Below are 18,811 nucleotides of genomic sequence, written 5' to 3' on the forward strand. Positions count from 1 at the left end.
TTTAGCCATGACCTGATCCGTTTTGAGGATATGCCAATTCTTTTGAAAAATTTGCATAATCCTGCCTGATTTCGAATTGAAAGTGGTGATCATTCTTGGATTGTCCTCTTTTTTCAACATTTGTTTGGGTATCAGTAGATCATTCCTTTGGATTTTATTTGATTTCTCTTCAGCATTTGTTAATGCATTCCGAGAATACCCTCTATTCTGGAACCTTATTTTGGCCTCTTCCTTTGCCCGAACTTACTCCTCCTCAGCCGAGCAGTTTCTTTTCAGGCGAAGGAATTCGCCATATGGTATGCTGCCTACCAGACATTTTGGATGTTGGCTTGCTGCATGTAGGACAGCATTACCGGCCGTCGGTTTTCTGTACAACCTGGTCTGTATTGTATCATTCGCTACATAGACCTCCAGATCGAGGTAGTATACCCTGGTGTCACTTATCTCATGGGTGAATTTGAGGTTCCAGTTGTTGTTATTTAGTTCCGCGATGTATTCCTCAGCCGAGGATCTACTCCCGCGCCACACCACAAATAGATCATCTATGTATCTTGTCCATAGAAGAATATTTTCTGTCCAGCGGTCGTTTGCCACCCCCCATGCCTCGTGCTTCTCCCACCAGCCTACGAAAAGATTCGCGTAGCTGGGAGAGAAGCATGAGCCCATAGAAGTCCCTCTAACTTGTCTATACAATTGTCCTGCAAACAAAAATATGTTATTGTTAAGACAAAAGGTTATTAGTTGTACAAGCATTTCATTGTGGTCCCGATATTGTATGTGTTTTTGGTCAAGGAACCATTTAGTTGCAGAAATGCCATGGTCATGTGCTATACAAGTATAGAGGTTGACAACGTCCAGAGTTATCAAAAGGAAACCAGGCTCCCAGTAAGCATGGGCGGAAAATCCGTTCCGCTCGCGGATTTTGCGGATTTTCGGGAAATCCGCAATCCGCGAGATTTGCGAATTTCCCGCAAAATCCGCAAATCCGCGAGCAGCGGATTTTGCTCGCGCTGCTCGCACTGTTCGCGTGAGTTCGCGCCCCGCGAATAAGTGCAAAATTGCAGAAATACGATCTTAGCAAAACTGAAAGTAACTACTTACCAGGTTCAAAAGTTCAGGCACATCATTAGTAGCCATTTCCTGTAGTGCTTCCTGAGGGGCCCCTCCAGAGTTCAGTTGCCAGTTGAAACTATTATGTGACCCTGCTCTGAACCTCAGAATAGTTACACATATGCCACAAAGGTCCTGAATTACAGCTAAGGGAGACAAGCAGGAGCCAGGCTGGAAGTTAAAATCCATTAATCAGCCCCTAATTCATTATTGTCAGTTGGGGCAGGGCAGGTGTTGTAACTAATTTTGCAACAATGAAAGCACTTAGCAAGTGCAAAAGATCACTAATCAGGGCGCACTAAGGAAGCAGGTGCCAGCTAAAAAAATATTCTGTGACACATTAATCAGCCCCAAATTAATTCAGGTCACTTGAGGCAGGGAAGGTGTGCTTTGCTTTGCCGAAAATAATGTACACTGGACAACCAGAGGGTGTGGTGATGAAACAGAGGGTGGCATGGGTGGGCCAGAGGGTGGCATGAGTAGTCAGAGAGTGGCAGTGGTGACAGAGAGTGGCAGTGATGAAGAAGAGTGTCCCAAACAGGCTGGACACGTAGAAACAACAAGTTCGCGAAACTTGCGACCCGACAGGTAAGTTCGCAATTTGCGAAATTGTAAAAACCCTCGCGAACTGGCAGAAACACGGGCGAACACAAAAAAAAAAATCCGCAAATTCGCGGGAATTCGCGGATTTTGCGGATTGCGAATCCGCAAATCCGCAAAATTCGCGGATTGCCAATCCGCAAAATCCGCTCATGCTTAGCTCCCAGGCAATGTTGTTAATTAGCCGAAGAAAATCCTGTGTATCCCTCACATAAGAGGGGAGTTCTTTGACAATGGGTGCGATAAATCCATCAATGAATCTGGAGGCATTCTCCAGTAAGCTGCCAATAGCCGAGACTATCGGCCTCCCAGGTGGTCTAACGGGGTCTTTGTGGACTTTCGGCAAGTGATAAAATGTTGGAAGGATCGGTGAGTTGCATTGTAAATACTGGAGTTCATCAGTGCTTAGCATTCCATTTTCCCTCCAAAATGCCAGCAATTTGTTGTATTCCACAATGCTCTTGTTATATTCCTGTCTGTTGATTGTTTCATAACAGTCTTTATCCCTCAATTGTCTTAGAGCCTCCTCCAGGTATTTCTCCTTTGAGAAGATTACGATGTTACCACCTTTATCGGAGGGTTTGATTTCGATTGTCTCATCACTGCTCAGGGATTTGATCGCTTCCCATTCTTTTCTAGTTATGTTAGATTTCTTCATATCTAGTTTTTCTTTAGCCAGTTTTTCTAAGTCCATAAGTATAGCATCATTAAAAACATCAATAGCATCACATTGTGTTTTTGGAAGTTTCTTCGATTTTTTCTTCTTGTTACTAGGGTCCCTTATTTGTTTGCATACATTCTGTGAAGTTTGAGCATCCGTGTCCAGGTCGCTTGTTGTCTTGGGGGTACTGTCATTCAGTGTCTCCACCAATTGTGTTAATTTGACATTGTCATCACCTCCGATATGTAATGTCTCATTTATGATGCTTTCATTCGTGGGATGTAGAGCGAAGATTTTTTGAAATTTCAGTTTCCGAATGAATTTAAAGAGGTCAATTTTCGTGTCTACCAGGTCAAAATCATTAGTGGGGCAGAAGCTTAGACCCTTTTTGAGTGTCCGTTCTTCATCTTTTGTTAGGACTCTTGATGAGAGATTTATGATGGTTTTGTCCTCTACCGTTTCGTGCCCTTGGAAGCACTTCTGGTTACTCTTGGAGAGGCGGTAGCCACATTTCCCCCTCTTGCCCCTCCTCGTTTTCCTCTTAGATTTGGGGGGTGATTGCGTTGTTGTGGCCTCTGTCTGGTTTCTTTTATTACTGTAAACTCGTCTAAAAAAGCATTATCTTCTCGGTCTTCACTCGTAGTATTCCTGTTCCCACGTGCCCCTACTCGTTCTTCATCAGAAAGTTCAGATTCTGAAGTTTCAGCAGTATTTGTTGGAGGGGCCCCTTGTGCCAGCCTTTTCCTGGTAGCATCAAACTTACGTGCAAACGTCAAGATTCTCCCAGATAGGTAGTCCTGTTCATCTCTTAAGAATTTGTTTTGTTTCCTTTTTCTAATGCCAAGTTCATATTCTTTGACTCTCTTCATCATTGTAGTTCTAAGTTCTTCACTGGTTTTGGTGTCTTTTTCATTTGAGATGGTTTGTTCCAGGTCTGCTATTTCCTTTAGACATTCTTCTCTGTCTATCCACGCATATTTTATTAACATTTTCACCATTCCTTTGGCGCTTTCAGCTGTATATTTTGCCCATTCTCTTAGTAGGGCTGGATTGGGTTTTTCATAAGATGGTACCGTGTATATTCGCAGACCTCTTGGAACTCGGTCACAGTCCACAAAGCGTTGTAGGGACGTGGCTTCCCACCACTTTCTTACTTCTCTTTCCATTAGTTTCTCTAGCTGCTGAAACAGTATGTTTAAATTAGTTATTGGCGCTGGAATGGTGGTTTCTTTTCCAGTTTTTGCTTGTTTGTCTTTGTTGGTTTTAAACAATACGTCAGCTGCCGTCTCTCTTTCTTGCATCCATTCTCCATTATTTGACATTGTGTCGGTTATATTTGGTTTGCCGTTTTCTAACCTGCAATGCACACCGTTATATACCTGCGGGCGGTGTCACGTTATTCGGCACACTTGCGGGGCTGTTTCTGTTTTACCAGAGTTCATTCAGGTATGTGGTGTCGGGACAAGAGCGCAAACAATCTACTGCGTGATACTCGTCGTCGTTTCACTCACCCGGATCTCGGCGGGGTGTCTCGGTCCGTCTGCCGTAATCCCAGCAGATGCGTCCTAGTCTTCCGCCGATACTCCAGGGTTCCGCGATGCTCGAGTCTCACTTCGTTCCACAATTTTGCAATTGAGCACTTCGTTCCGCTCAATATTCCAACTGTATGTTGTCCGCTCCGGGGCAAACGGCCATAAAAATTTGCAGCACAGGGTCCTCACCGCCGTCGCTCCTCCACGTCCCGGATGCTCGGTCAGCGGTGGTGAGCCGCTTATAGATTCCCGAACAGTCCACTCCAATTGCGGCTAGACAGATGACCCGCACACCATACCTTCGATGTCACAAAAAGTTTATTTAAGCCCCTACCCCCACAACAGACGCGTTTCGCCCGGAGGCTTCGTCAGTGTTCACCCGTGTGAAGTTACAAAACGCCATTTAAAGCCCACTTGTCATCAACATAAATGACGGTATGTTGTTGTCTGTTACAATATGTGGCAGCCATCTTGTAATGTGCAAATGCGCAAAAGTTCAACAGTTCATGGCGTCAATGTTCAATAAAGTGCTCAGTGCAAATTTTAAAAAAACATAAGGTGTTCAATGAGTATCATTATCAAAAGTGCATGCAGGTAATTATAAATTGGCAAACATACCGATTACTGCCTAATGTGTAATACAGTTCTTTTCAAATGTAACTTTATTGCTGTTATACCTAGGCAGTGTTCTGTCCCCATAATTGCGCCCTGGATGGGCTATCCGACCCTCTCCCTACTCTGTTCTAACTTAGATGTATATATATATATATATATATATATCTATCTATCTACTGAGCCGAAACGTCATGTGGCATACTCTGCTTCAATAAAATTACTACGCACTGAACTGGTCCGGGTCCGAGAAGTCTTTGGCGGCAGGGTGGGAGCTGCTTGTTGCCTGTACTAAGACATGGTACTTCATGATATATATGTATCATTTAAAAAAGTTTTTTACTTTGCTATAGGATTGCTGCCATCAGGAAATGCTAGCCCTAAAGTAATATTTTACAATCTAACAGGGGTCCAGCACCACCTCCTCATTTAAAGATGTTTACAGTGCATTCACCAGACCACCTGATTCCAGGGTGGGTGATGCTTCTCTGCCCATGAGGTCACTACACCATCTGACCCCAAAGGTCAACCTAGAGAAAGGATCCGGTTCTCTCTGCACACAATATCGTGTCTGGACTGTCAGTTTTTGGGTTTTACTTGAAGGACAAGGCCTTTCCGTATCTAACTCGCCAGAACAACATTACATGCACCCTTCTCCAGAACAGTGAACCAATTCATCAGCCACTATCTGCTCTTTTTTTGTTGTTGCAAAGGACGAAGCAATTCAGAGTCCATGATGGAAGCCACATTCCCAACAGCCTGCTCAAAGTCAGCAATATGATGACACTCCGACACTCAGGGAAGAGATGTAGGGGATGCCACAGTTTAAGGCATTCCCTCTATAAACCGTGGCGTAACACAAATGATGGGACTTCCTTGCAGAATGTGATGAGCGGCATTTCAGTCCGATATCTCACAGATGTTCATTGAGCTTGAGCTGAATGGAGGCCTTGGAATGGGTTGGGGGTTTAGGGGGTGCAGGGGACTGTTATGCCACTACTGTAAGATCCACTTGTAGGAAATCACATTTACAGAATGACTATATGTTGATAAAAACATATCATGTTTCCCTTTGTCCTACAGTTTGGTATAGATTGTCTCACTATTCAGTGGTTTTGGGTGTTTACAGGGTGGTAGAAAAATAGGACCTAGGATCCATGCTGCTTCCATGAAGATTGGTAGAGGTGGGTGCCAAGCTGAGACCAAGGGTCTGCTTGGTTTTTAGACCCCATGCATGAGCCGACCCCTGAAAAAGTTTGGCATGTAAACCATACAACCAAATTCACGTAAAATATGCAAGTCTCTTCAAAATTCGAAAAAAGTATGTCTTTAACATGCAGCTGCTTTGATAGTAATAATTAACATTATAGCACTGCTCTTAGAAGTACTTATTACAAAGTATAGTTTTTAAACATAAACTTAAAACGATTTCTGGCCCATCCCCACATCAAGAACGGTGCCATTAGTGAACCAAGAGGCAAGACAGTTGTCATGTGAACTTTGTATGTGGCTCAGAATAATATGGAGCAACATTATAGACTATTAAATCAAAGATAATAGGTTTTGTATAACTGGCATTCTGAATCCATGTATTTGAAAATGCTTTCATACATGAATGTGAAGAAAATGGTGTTTTTTGTGGAATCATTTATTTGCCCAAGATCACACAAATTAAGCGGGAAGCCGCAATTTATTGAGGTTCTCTTGCTTCACTTTGAACAAATTAACCACTAAATGGGTATCTTTTTGTCTCTCCTTTGTATGTTAATGCTTTGTTGTTACCCCTTTGTTTAGTCCATATAGCGGTAACTTGATCTGAAGTTATAGGAGGGTTTACTTGAGCACCATTTTCATTTTACAAGGTCAGATTCATTTTGTTTTAAGGATGGGTGATCAAGTGATTTGCCAGAATCACAATATGTTGAGCCCAGTGAGACTCGAACCTGGTTTCCCAGTTTGAAAGTCAGCAGCTCCGACCAAAGCGCCACATCCCGGATAGAGGGAGGGGGGCAGGCAGAACTCACGACAAAGCTCAGCTCGTTATGAGCTTGAGGTTCCAATAGGACCTCGAGCTGAACCAGAGCCTGGCTTTAGGCTCTCGCTTTGTGGCTCGCCTACCTCTAAAGATGAGTGTTACATCCCACTTTCATGTATTGCACATTTCATACCATCTTCATGTCTGTGTAAATATTACATCATCCTTGCTCCCTGCCTTCTCTGACATGCGACCTGTTATCTTTCGTATGTATTCCACAGTCCACATGGAGTGCTGTCTGTAAGGTATTCTACACTGTTTCTCGAGTTGCATCTGGAGTTTAATCTGGGAAGATGCCCTTGCCGTGCTGGCAATAAATTTAAATTTTTTTACTTTACTGGAGTCTGGAGGATTTAATAATGGCAACGAGGATGGGAACAGGGTGTTTCTTGGACCCACAGATTTTATTTTATTTTTTAATTTGTATTCACCCTCTGAGAAATCTGTTTCTTTTTGTTATTGCCTTGACCCTGCCTTTCATTGGATTCTCCCCGGAGCAACGCCTCGTTCACTGGCGTATCGTTAGTTGTTTCCCTGATTGATTTTCCAGGTTGGTGCAAGTTTGAGTGGACGTTTGAAGGTAAACAATAAGAGAAAAGCAACGGACGCATCACTTACCAGCCTTGCGTATTGATTTCAGCATCCGCACTCCGAACTTGTGCTTCTTCTCGTTCCAAGAGTTCCAGTAACCCTGCATTCCGGAAACAGAACACACTATCAGGTTGCTTCTTTCCATCATCACGTAACCCTGGAAGCGTGCAATGTGACGTGGACGTTTTTGGTAGTTTCCATGACAACCTTCTACGCGCATCGGCGGATGTGTAAAATTCACACGACACATCGCCGTGCATGTTTATTATAAGTTATTTGAAAGTTTCATCTTGGTGAGTGGATTTTAAGCCGCATCCTCCACACATCTTTCTGGAAGTTAGTTTTTTTAATGTTTATATTTCCTGTATGTCAAAGGCAATTTCTTATTTTCTTTTTTTTAACACGCAACTATCAAATCACAGATATACAATTGGCATTTATTTCGATTAACCCTAATATCCTCAGTGGACAAAAGTTTTGCCAGACTTGGCTGTAGCTATTCACTTATTACCCTCACATTTAAAATCTAATTTGATCCACCAGCTAATTTTTTGCAAATTAAAGGCGACCCCCTATACCTTAGTCAGGTTGGAAAGAAGAATTTATTACCTGCACGAAGGCCATTGATGGAGAAAGCATGGGTGCTGAAAGAAAGAAAACATTTTGCTACATTGTTTAGGGTCTCAGGGGCAAGTTATTTTCAGGGTGCTTCCACAGATCGCAACCCAGGGTGGAGAAGGTGAAGTTGATAGCATGAATGTTTATGTTGAGGCTTTAACACGGATGGAAAAAAGATTCAAGTCTGCTACTAGCATTGCGTTGAATAGGTTCAAATTCTACACCAGAACACAGAAGGAAGAGGAATGGTTTGATGATTTTCTGACTGCTTTAAGATCCCTAAGTATGCATTGTAACTTTGGAACAATGGCGGATGAAATGATACGGGACCAAATAATTGTACATGTTAAAAACCAAAAAGTACAGAAGTTATGGATCATGGGAGATACAAAACTAGCGTAAGCCATTTCCACTGCCAAAGCGTTGACCAGTCAGAGAAGTGGATGGAAATTGTACACAAAATGCCAGGAAGACTAAGACTGAGGAAGAGATCTGTGTAGTTAAAGTTAAAAATGATCAAAAAAATGATGTTCCGTAGGAAAAATACAATGCCACGAAGTTCAACAATACTTATACCAATAAGAGGAATTATATGTTTGTTAGTCATAACTCTTGTTATAGGTGTGGAGCTGGATCTCATGTTGCATCATTCCCAGGGTGCCCCGCCAACTGCAATGTTAAATATCACAGACGACATTCATCGCTCCCTTGACAAAGGTGAATCCTCACTACTAATCCTCCTTGACCTCTCTGCGGCATTTGATACTGTACATCATCCCACCCTTCTCAACACTCTCAAAGCTCGATTTGGCTTGGAAGGCACTGTACACAAATGGTTCTGCTCATTCCTTCAAAACAGATCTCAGCAAATCAAGCTTAGCCACTTCCTTTCTAAACCTCAACCTGTCTCCCTCGGTGTCCAACAAGGATCTATCCTATCTCCAACCCTTTTCAATCTTTTCATGGAACCACTCACCCTCATTCTCAAACAAGCTAAAATAAGCTACCACCTCTACGCCGACGATACCCAATTATACTACAAGATCAAATCCCACAACATCATCCTTCACCTCAATGACACCCTGACTAGAGTACAATCCTGGTTCCATCTCAAACTGAACCCAAAAATAACTGAAATCATTCTTTTTACCCCCAAAAACAATACCCTTCCCATCGAAATCTGGGTCGATGATATCAAAGCTCTCAATTGCTCCCTCTCCACCTCTAATTCTGTTAAATCCCTTGGCATCAGCATCGACCAGAATCTCAATCTCATCCCCCACATTAAAAACACAGCCAAAAGTGCTCTTTTCACCCTTCTCCACCTCAAGAAAATCAAACCTTTCATTCCAGCTGATGATTTTAAAATCGTTGTCCAATCGCTTGTTCTCTCCAGGATTGACTAATTGACTATGGTAACGCCACTCTGGCCGGTACTCCTAAAATCCATCTTGCACCGATTAAATCTGTCCTCAATCTAGCTGCCTGACTTATCTCTGACTGCAAAAGATTTGACCACATATCCCCGGTCCTCAAAAATCTTAATTGGCTCCCTATTGAAGGAAGATCCACTTACAAAACTGCCTGTATCACCCAAGAAAGCCCTTCACCAAAACACCCCCTCCTACCTCGCAACCAAACTGAAAAAAGCAGGTTGCTCCAGGTCCCTGAGAAGCACCAACTACCTTCTCTTGATCCCACCCAGACTAAAATGTCAAAAAACCCAATGCCGTGCATTCTCTGGTAATGCTCCTACCATTTATTTATTTATTTAATTTATTTAAAGGTTTTGTAGAGCGCGCAGTAACCCTGGAGCATCCCGGCATTTGGAACTCTCTCCCCAAAGACTTCCGCTGCAACCCCTCTTAGTCCCTTTTCAAAAAAGTACTCAAAGTACTTCTCCACAACAAATATTGGGGTATCTAACAATACTGTCACTGAGCTTGTCCACTCTTTTCTCCTCTCATATTCCCCCCCACCATGTCTGAATGCAACATTATATCCCTTGCGAACTGTTTCACCTTTTTGTAAGTTTACCTTCCTTTTATTCCCCCCTTGTAAAATACGTATTGCTATACTGTATCCCTTTGCTAATTCTGCACATATTCTATCTTATCTTATTCTATCTTATTTTGTCTATCTCTGTTGTAAAGCGCTCTGATACTCCAGGATCCAGCAGCGCTATATAAAACCGTTGAAATAAATAAATAAATAAATAAATAAATGCAGAATATGTGGCAGGATGGGACATTTAGGAAGTGTTTTCAGGGACAATAGACAGCATCCCAAGCAGTCTCGTGGTGCGGTCTCGTACATGTCTGAGGGAAGTAATGTCACCAACATTAGAGATGGCGTTGAATCCAACAACGGGTTTGTTGTATCCATCATCAACAGCATACCCAACAAAGAAATCATTATGAGATCTCCTAAATGTTCTGTCCAAGTTCAATGCGCAGATTCAGAGCTCATGGTACACTCAGGTTCACCTTGGACAATTATTTCCTCTCAATATTACAAAGAAAAATTGCTTAGTTTGTGTGATCATAATCAGTTACAACCTTCTAATATTTGTGCTGAGAGCTTTGATGGGTCGAGAATTGCTATGGAAGGGTTCTTCCAGGTGCCTATATATTTCAAAGAGAGGAGTGCACACATAAAATTATACATTGCGGTCAGAGGTGTAAATGTTCTGGGCTGGCGTGACCAGTGGGAATTGGGTATCTTACTTAACCCACGGTCCCGTGAACCTGTGTCCCTATGTGAGGAACGAGAAATGGGAAATATTGCATTGGTCAATACGAATGTTATGTGTAATGACAAGGAAGCAAAATTAATCAGCACTTACAACAATGTTTACTGTGACAAAGTGGGCAGATTGAGGAATTTTGCTCATAAGGTTGTTTTAAAGGAGAATGCTTGCCCGGTCAAACAAAAATTGAGAGGTGTAACCATTATTATTAGGGATGAGCTAAGAGATATGCTCAAAGAGCTATCCAATGAGGGCATCATTGAAACAATAGAGTCTTCTGAATGGGTTTCTCCCATATTTTTAGTACGCAAACAAGATCAAAAGTTGAGGGTGTGTGTGAACTTAAGAGGATTAAACTCCAACATTGTTATAGATTGCCACCCTTTACCCAACATAAATGAGGTGGTCTCAATGTTAGAGGGTGCACAAATCTACTCTACATTAGACTTAAGTTCCACATATCACTAGATAGAGCTCACTCAAGAGTCAAAAAAGTACACAGCCTTCATCACTCCAAAAGGGCTTTATCAATATACAATGATGTCTTTTGGACTGGCGTTGGCTGCGCCAGTTTGTCACTGAGTAATGTTTCAAATTTTCAGGGACATTGACCACTATGTAAAATGTTTCCAAGATGATAATTTCATCTTTTCAAAAGATGTAGCTGAACACGAAATCCACTTAAATGAAGTACGCACGAGGTTAGAAAGTCAGGGTCTCACTCTTAAGGCACACAAATGTAAATTATTTAAACGTGCTGTGGAATATTTAGGACACACATTGTCTTGCAATGGAGTAGTTCCAAAAAAATCTAATGTTGATGCCATTCTTAATGCTCCATCACCCAGCAACAAGGAACAACTGTTGTCCTTTGCGGGCATGTGTGAATACTATAGCAAGTTCGTAGAGAACTTTGCTACTAAGATAGAGCCATTGAGAAGGTTACTAAGACAAAATGTTACTTATGAATGGGCTGAAGAACAACAGAAAGCTTTTGATGACATAAAAAAAGATGCTGTCAATGCACCCCCTTTAGGACCATTTCTCATGAAAAGGAATGCATCATCATGGTTGATGCCAGCTTGTATGGTCGGGGTGGTGTACTGTCACAAAAGGATGGAAAGGATTAATGGAATGTCGCCTTTGCATCCAGGACCTTGAATGAAGCTAAGCGCAAGTATGGGGTGATTGAAAGAGAACTGCTTGTGTGTGTGTGTGTGGGCCATCGAGCACTACAGAATCTATGTTTGGGGCAGTAAGTTCACGCTGAAGACGGATCACAAACCCCTGGTAAATATTCTTTCCACAGGGAGAGGGTGGAATTCCACACAGGATTGCAAGGTTGGCCTCAAGGCTCCAGGGGTACAATTTCAGCACTGAATAAGTTCTTGGGAAGAAATATGGCACAGCAGATTTCTTGTCACGCTTACCTTGTGGTCAAAATAGGGTAAGTTTGATTAAAGAGTGTGATTTTGTGGTGAGCATTAATGACGTTGTTCTGTTACAGTTCCAGGAAATCACAGAGCAACTCTGGGAAGAAGGTGAACAAAGAGATGACAGGTTGAGTGACCTTAAGAAATTTAAAATGGTAGGATGGCCGAGGAAGAAGGACATAAGTTCAGAGTTATTACCGTTCTTCAATGTTTCTGATAAGCTGGAAATGGAGGGAAATTTGATTTGGGTAAATGTGTTCCTCCAAAGGGAATACAGGGCCTCATCCTAAAAATCGCTCACAAGACGCATCCAGGTATTTCTTCCATGAAGTGTCTAATCAGAAACTACTTTTCTTTTTTTAAACATCTTGTCATTAACTAACACAAAATGCTTCCATAAAGATGGTACAATATACTCAGCAGTGGATTAGCACGTACAAAGCCATAGCCGCATTCACCATGTACAGTTCCAGCAGTTCACTGTTGCCCCCAAGAATCAGAAACTACTTCTGGTGGCCTGCCATGGATAGATTTATTGATCGCCTTGTCAGAGAATGCAATGAGTGTGTATCCATTGAGAAGATGCTGATAGTACATACCCTCCTTTAAAGGTGGTTAAGTTGCCTGAGGAACCATGGCAGAAGGTTGCCTTAGATATATCTGGGCCATTTAACATTCCGCCCGAAGTTTCCCGTTTTCAACTGGTCATAATTGATTATCATTCTAGATGGCCAGATGTGAAGTTTCTTCCAAAAGACACTACCAGCGCATTCATAAATATTTTTAAAGAGGTGTTTGCATGAGAGGGGTGTCCATCTGTGTTAGTCTCAGACAATGGTGTACAACTTACTTTGTCCGAAATGGAGGTGTTTTTAAAGAGTTGTGGGATTAGACACAACCTCACGTCCATCTATAAACCACATAAGAATGGACAGGTTGATTGCTTTAACCGAGTGCTTAAAAGCTTTGTCACGGACTCCCTCAAACAAGGTGGTAACTGTTTAAGATTGTGGGTATATCGTATTACTCCGCACTCCACCACTGAGGTCAGTCCGTTTAAATTGATAAAGGAAAGAGATCCTTCTTCCAACGTGTGTCCATGGTGGTTCAAAGAAAAATGCAAAGGTTTTGTTGTAAATGAATGTATACATAATACTGCAAAGAGGGTAGAATGCAAGCAGAACAAAACTAAAAAATGGCACGATATCAAATGGAAAACAAAATTGCATGGGCTCGAGGTTGATGGTTGGGTCAGGATCTTAAAACCTGGTTTTGTCAATAAAGGCTTTAACACATTTGGTAAAGCCATGCAAGTCAAAAAAAGTGTTTAGTAATAGCATCATTACCCAAGATGGGAAAGTATGGAACACCAGGAAGATAACAGAATGCCCTGTTAATTATGCTCCACAGGCGTATGACTCTGGTGATGTAAACCACCAAGTTGTATGTGAAGAAAATGTCCATAGTGGGCAGAACAATGAAACGGTGGCTTCAAGAGTCAAAGTATCTGACCATCTGAGGCAAGTTCCAAAACAGTTCATTGATTTTGTTTAGCCACATTCTGTTTCCCTGTTCCCTCTTCCTCTCTTTTTCTTTATTTAATAAGGGGGGTGTGTTACATCCCACTTTCATGTATTGCACATTTCATACCATCTTCATGTTTGTGTAATTATTACATCATCCTTGCTCCCTGCCTTCCCTGGCATGCGACCTGTTATCTTTTTTTATGTATTCCACATTCCACTTGGAGTGCTGTCTGTACGATATTCTACACTGTTTCTCCAGTTGTATTTTGAGTTTAATCTGGGCAGATGCCCTTGCTGTGCTGCGAATAAATGTGAAATGTTTTACTTTACTGGAGTCTGGAGGCTTTAATAATGAGTTTGACCGATGTGGTATTGCTTTGAAACATCAGTTCAAAACTACTAGGTGACAGGCCATTATACTGGCTGGTGCAAATATTATGCCATTTCCTGTGGAGACCTCAACAATTGCCAGCAGCGGTTTCTGGTGCAGGACGGCGGGGCTCTGCTCTCTATAATTTTGACCCCATCACCATCCCCAAATGAAACCAAACAAGGTTGCTGTAGATATTTTTTAAGATACAGGGACACACCTAAATACGTCATTATTTTTTTCCATGTTTTGATGCCATAAGTGCTGCACATTGCTAGTCTGACACTCAGCCTGAACCAATGCCGGTGATTGACGATAGGCAAACTATTTGCCGGGCTGATGAACTCACTGCCCTGAGGCCAGTGAGGTCATCAGCCCTGCAAACACATAGCCCAAAGGTCTAGTCTCCACCCCTGATGACTTGAGGATAAAGTTAGCCTTGGGCGCCTCAGGCAAAAGCCCTGAAGTGCTGTGGCTTTACATCAATCATAGAATGGAGAGCATGGCTACCCCACCCATTTCCAGCTCGTTATGGGGGTTGGTCCCACCCTGTGATGAGTTGGCAAAGGGTGGGGTAGAGACTGCAGGCAGCCGGGAAACAGACAAATTGAGTCTGCACAGTTAGTTATCAGGATTCTTTAAGACACACTGCGCAGACTCAATATGCCTACTACCCATGCTGCACTTTTGCGTGGGACATTATTAGCACCTGGTTATCGTAGGTGCTTTACACGTGTATGGCACTGCACAGTCATGGGCTTCTGCAGGGGGCATAAGAGGGGGTGCTTGCCCCCTCCTGGGTCGCCAGTGCGGGCCGGCCCTAGGCATGGGCAGTGTAGGCAGCTGCCCAGGCGCCTGTCTAACTAGGATGGTTCCCCCACGAGTCCATCATGCTTTTGAAATGGTGCAATTGTTCCAGGTGGCAGCCCCCTCCATTTGGGTTCGCAGACTTGGTGAACTGTGAAAGACACAAGGCGGGGGGGGCATCTCCTGGGCCCTGCTGCCATGGGCTAAAGCGGCAACATGACACTGCATCCCTTTTAGGTGCTGCAGACTGGGCAGGGCACGGTTTGTGGCCGTGATTAGCTTTCCCTGCATCGCTTTCTCTGAACTTAATCGCTGCATCTGCATGATAACAGCGGTTAGGCAGACACTTGAACAGGTGTGAGGTGTGAAGTGAGCCCTGCCCCTGCAGGAATGTAACGCAGAGCATCCTGCAGGGCTCACAACAAAAAAGCAGAGTGACCTCACATAACAATGGGCTCTGCTCACTTCCAAAGAAGGGAAAGGGAGAAGAGCAGAAAACGGAGAGAGAGAGAGAGAGAGGTGGTTATTATTATTTTTTTTTTTACAATTCTGTTTTGTTGTTTTATTTTACAAATAAGCATGTTCATGCGAAGGTAACATGAACAGAGTCAAACATACATAGTAACTGCAGTCGAGTATAATCGCTTACTGTTTTTTATTTTCATGTAATGTACACGAAACAAAGGAATATTTAACAATTGGGTCTGTGCAAGAATAGTAGAGATGATAACATTGAGTTGGTAGGAGGGAAGGAGGGGTGACCCCAATCCATCCTTATCACCCTGAGGTGAGTGCAAAGAACTGTTTAAGATACACCCAAGCTATTTAACCCATCAAACCACACACCATTCCTTGTTTTGCACATCTGAAAGGGTAGCACTACTCCCTCTGCATCATGTTTGATCACACCTGAAATCTTAATTCCTGTGTTCCTGGGTACATCTAAGGAGGTCTAGTGTTCTTTTTAGGTTTTAATAGAAGTATTGATGGAGAGGCACATCTAAAAGGGGTTAGACAAACAAAAGAAGGTAAGAGGTGGGGGAGAAAACAGAGTACAGCAGAGAGCTGAACATAAGGGGCAAAACAGCTATACAGAACAAGACGCTTAAGGAAAGGGAGAAGGGCAAGGAGTGATGTGTATGTAATGGCAGAATCAATGAAAGAAGAGAAGAATGTTGGTCAGGCAAAAGGAATAGCATGCAAAAAAATAAATGTAACCCGCTTGGGGAGAGTGAGAGTGTGAAAGAGGAGAAAATGTTGTAAGTTACTTAAGAGCAGTGGTGTAACACAAAATGATGGGGTCCCTCTGCAGAATGTGATAATGGGCCCCTGAGTCTCCCACATCTCACAGATATTTATTGATCCAGGGCTGAATGGGAGCCACCTGATGAGTTGGGGGCCCTCTGAAGTGTTGTGGGCCCATCTGTGTTGCAGGGGCCTGTATTGCGTCCTGGCAGAAGGGGTGAAGCAAGGTAAGAGCCCGGGGAGAAGAGTGGTGAATAGCAGCGCATGTAGGGGGAAGCAGAATCTACAGGGACAGAAACAGCAAATGGAGATAAGAGGTGAGAGAGAGAGAGAGATAAAACATGAAGAGTTGAGTGTGGAGGGGAGAGGTGGACATGAATGGGGCAAATCAGTGAATTAGGTTAATGCTGGAGAGAATGATGAAAGGTGAAAGGCAATGCTTGGATAGGAGAGGTAGATATAAGTGAAGCGGAACCATTATGATAACTTGAGTGTCATGAAGGGAATGGTGAGTGTTAAATGTAACAGGCAACACAACCAAGATCGGAAACGAGGCTGAGATAGAGAGGCAGGGGAGAGGTAGATTTTAGAGAGGTAGAACCAGTGACATAAGGTTAGAGACTGCAGAGAGATGAGCTGAAGGGTTCAGCAGGTAGGTAAGAGGTGGGTGTTATAGAGGCAGAATTAGTGAGAAAGGTAAGAGACCATAGTGGAGATAAAGTGAAGTGTAGAGCATGGAAGGGATACATGTATATAAGAGGCAGAAACAGTGAGACAAGGTAAGAGGCAGGGGGCTCAAAGAGGAGAGGTGGATGTGAAGGGCGGTAGACCAGCAAAAAATGTTAGGAGGCTGGAGGAAGAAATGAGAGGCGAAGGGCAGTACATGCATTGGGTATACTTAAGTGAGAGAGGCAGAACAATCAAGACACCTTACACAAATTAGAGAGTGGGAATGGAGAGAGGTGAATGTAGAAGGCCAAAATCGGTGAGAAAAGTAAGAGGCAGGGGGAGACATGAGGCATACAGCATGGAGGAGAAAGGTGGATATAAGAAAGACATAATGAGAAATAGAAGCGACAAAGCTGGGGATAGCAGAGCGATTAATGTAAAGTGGTGTTGTGAGAGGCTGGCTCAGTGTGTAGCACCTTGCACTAATCCAGACAACCCTTCCGGTGATTTTAGGGGTCTTAGACAACCTTAAAAAGCTCTCTAAGTGTTAGCTATGGAGAGCTGTATTCAGGCTTGTTTTTACCAGTACTTAAACTCATGGTATAGGTTAGGTGAAAAAGAATCACACGGTGTAGGTATAAAAATAGGTATTTGTAGCGGGGTGGTGGGGAAGAATGAGGGGCACGGAGACTGGAGCGTGGTATATAGGGCTTTATTTTGATAAAGGTGTTTTTTTTTCATTTGGGAAGTTTTTTCTCTGGCTAGTATAGCCGCGTTGAGGCTTCCTCCTCCGGTCTTCGTGTGGGGATTACTTTTCTCTGTGCCATGGTCCTGCGCTTCCTCGGTTGCTCCACCGAAGTACATGCGGGAAAATAAAAATGAAGGCTAACATTAGGAAGGGACCTTTAATACTGAATACCCATAGGGGGCCCGGGGTGTGAAGGGATCAGCGTGACTCATGCACCTAAATCCTTCGAGTGCTTAGTGAGGGTTTCATTCTAGGACATCAGACCAGTTAAACTAGGCAAGGGCATAACGGCAGGCTCTTCGAGTTTTTATGCGGTATCGTCCCGCTTCCCAAATCACCCAGTAACGTGCTGTCGTACCTGGTGGAGCCACACTCCCTGGTGAGTGTGGCTGGGCGGCTCGCCATGTTGGTGGCCTCCTGGCTTTCCCTTTTCCTCTGTCCGGGTTACCTGCTGCGTCTCTTCTGTTCCTCTTGCCTCAGTTCTTCGGTCAGCGTCTCCTCCGTCCTCCGGTACGTCTCTCTGCTTCCTGACCTGCTCGCACTCCTCCGTCTTCGCTCCGGTGACGTCACACGCCATCCTCTCTACTTCCTGGTTTTTAACCAATCCAGTGGTGAAGACGTCAGTCCGGGGCGTGGCTTCGTCCTGGACAGACTCCCAGTTAAAGGCGCCTTCACCTTCCTCAGCGTACTCGTCAGGTCATCTGATCGCCGAGTTGTATCATGAGTCATCCTGGTTTGGGGAACAAGAGGGAGGGGTATGTGTGTCAGCGACCCACCAGTCCACTATAGGGGTCCCTTCTACTGAGGGGATGTCCTCCCTGCTACAGTATTTTATAACAAACACTCATTAACACAATGTATTATCTCGTACCCGGAGATATAAACACAATACACAGAATACTTAGGAAATAGACCACGTAGGTAGCACAAATACACACAGTGTTACCCAGGGGGAGACCAAACCATATACTAAAATGTAGAATGCGAACCATGACCTAAGTTGAGAATGGACCCAGAAGACGTAGAAGAGCGGATGACCCAAGGAACCACCCTAGGTGTCCATTTGTCTTCTTTCTCTCACTTCCCATCCATCTCCGACCTTTCCTTTTATTTAGTGAGTGCGCTCTTTTAGTTGTAAACATTGGGGCTGTTTGGCAGTTTAATTGTCGTTTTATTTGTGGAGTTTGGCTTCCTCTGAAGTGCTGTTTTCTTGCTCTGTGGACAGGCACTTTTGTGACAGCCCCATGTAAAGGAAGCGCTAACTTACATACTGATGTCAAAATCTTTTTTTCTTCCGATGTGTGACGATGCCTTTCACTACCTCCAGGCCCCGACCCACTACCCTCCCCCCGTTCCTTTCAGAGTTTTCTTTCTTAAATACTCCTGTCTGGCTTCTCCTTCCTTTTCATGCTACTGAAGTTCAGACGCGGAATTGGATGTTTTCTTTGCGTATTTGCATACATTTGTTTTCAATTGGCTGCTGACTCCTGAAAACATGTTGTGGA

This window comes from Lissotriton vulgaris, chromosome 4_1, assembly GCF_964263255.1.
Source record: "Lissotriton vulgaris chromosome 4_1, aLisVul1.2, whole genome shotgun sequence".
In the NCBI taxonomy this organism is placed as follows: Eukaryota; Metazoa; Chordata; class Amphibia; order Caudata; family Salamandridae; genus Lissotriton; species Lissotriton vulgaris.